This window comes from Petaurus breviceps, unplaced genomic scaffold, assembly GCF_028583685.1.
Source record: "Petaurus breviceps papuanus isolate PSGF00001 unplaced genomic scaffold, PetGlider_PUasm1.0 98, whole genome shotgun sequence".
Lineage (NCBI taxonomy): Eukaryota > Metazoa > Chordata > Mammalia > Diprotodontia > Petauridae > Petaurus > Petaurus breviceps.
The window spans coordinates 8243736-8245630 of NW_027187460.1; the positions used below are offsets into that span (position 1 = coordinate 8243736).

The following is a 1895-nucleotide window of genomic DNA, read 5'->3' on the forward strand; positions in this document are numbered from 1 at the left end:
ATCTCAACTCTCTCATCTATTCTTGAACAGCTCTTTTTCACAGGGGTACCCACAAACCAGATTGGGAAAAGATAGCACCTCAAGTATTTTAGTCTCAAAGATTTCCTGTTCATTTTATTTCCCTTCCCCCTTTGACTGGACCTATAGTAATTGCCATTCAAATACCTTCATGGGTCCTTTGGTATCTTTCTAGCCAGTAGCTAGAAGAAGCCCTCCTACTGGGTACCTCAAAAGCTGGCCACTAGAGGGTCTGAGATCAAGGGCAGTCCCAGCATTTCTTCCCTATTTCTCCCTTGGAGTCTTTTGCATGAATCACAGAGACTGACTTTTCAGATGTTTCCCTCAAAGTGCACCATTAGCACAACCTTAAGCACTTGATTTTAATCAATAATCTGGGGCTACTCAGCCCCATGCTGCCTGATTGTGGAGTTCTGGAAATATCTTGAAGAACCACTACAGGCAAACATTATAGCTGTATTCCAAGTTTTGTTTCTGAAGCAGCCCAGAGTTCATCTGTGAGTTATGTGAAACACTCTTTTGAATACTTTCTGTAGAATAGCTGATAAATCCAGTTTCTGCTTTAACATATTGTGTATTTATATAATTTCTTAATTTATTCATTCATATAAGGTATTTATTTAAAACACCTGTTTACCACTCTGCATATCTACACATCATCAATATACAGCCCCAAGGGTATGTCTCCAAAGTGCCAGCACCCCCACCCTCAGATGAAAACAGAAAACTGTCCAGATATAGACAAGTTGACCATCCTAACAGTATTTTCAAAGAACTGGGCCATGCCCTTGACAAACAATCTTGTATATATGTCTTTTACAGACCTAAGTAGGTTAGCAACTTCCATGGCGCTCTCTCTCTCTCTCTCTCTCTCTCTCTCTCTCTCTCTCTCTCTCTCCTCATTTTTCTTCTCTCTTTAATAGTTATCTCTTTCTGCCCCTCTTTCTCTGTCTTTTTTCTCTATCTCTTCTCTGTGTCTCATCTCTCTTTTTTTCCTTCCTCCCTCACCCTGCTCTCTCTCTGTCTCTCTTTGTCTCTGTCTCTCTTTATTGGAATTATTTGTCCTTAGGTCCTCTGAATTTCATTCTTGAGAGATTCTTATCTCTCCGGAGCTACAAAATTTTAGTCCTCATGCCTTTCCTATCCCTTTCCCAAGTCACATGGAATCAGTTTGCCCACAGCATAAGGTGCTTGCCATATTCTTTCTTGCTTTCCTTCATTTTCACCAAAAATTCTAAGATGTAGTGTTCATTGCTCATTGATTGTCTTACCTCTTGTACACCAGAAACCAATTTCCTATGATGAGAATCAGATCCAAAACAAGATTCCTTCTCATTGGGTCCTTCACCTTTTGAAGGAATAAATTCTCATTTAGTCAACTCAAGTAGCTCTCCAAGAGAGGGGTTTGGAAAGAGAGAGGAGAGACAGAGAGGGAAACAGAAAGAGACATTTAGTTCCAGAGACAAAGATGGAGCTAAGGAAATCAAAGACAAAAAAAAAAAAAAAAAGAAATGGAACACCCCACACATGTGTGTATCATTCTGGCACAGAGGTTGTCTTAATTTTCTCTTTATGATTCCAGTTTTTATGTGTGCTGCTGAAACAAGAACAAATACTGAGACTCAAATCTGATGGTCATCTACTCATTCTTGGCTTTAGGAGGGGACGAAGGGAAGGGCAGTGAAAATGGAATTCCTTTTATCCACCTTTCCAACTCTTGAAATCCTCTTACTTTTAGAACCACTTCAGTGATCTTTCCTTTCTCAAATTTTCTTAGAGTTCCTACCTGGATCTTTCCTTTGCTTCTATTGCAGTGTACCTTCAACCATTCTTATTGGTTTCCATATCTAATCTCCCACTAAACTCCTTGAGAGCAA

At 39.7% G+C, this 1895-nt stretch overlaps 1 non-coding gene across 1 annotated transcript; it reads right to left on the bottom strand.

The window, feature by feature from the left end:
- Positions 1-1523: 1523 nt before the first annotated feature.
- Positions 1524-1628, bottom strand: LOC138156145 (U6 spliceosomal RNA). The gene has a single exon (XR_011167084.1). It is a non-coding gene; the product is annotated as a U6 spliceosomal RNA (small nuclear RNA).
- Positions 1629-1895: the final 267 nt, after the last annotated feature.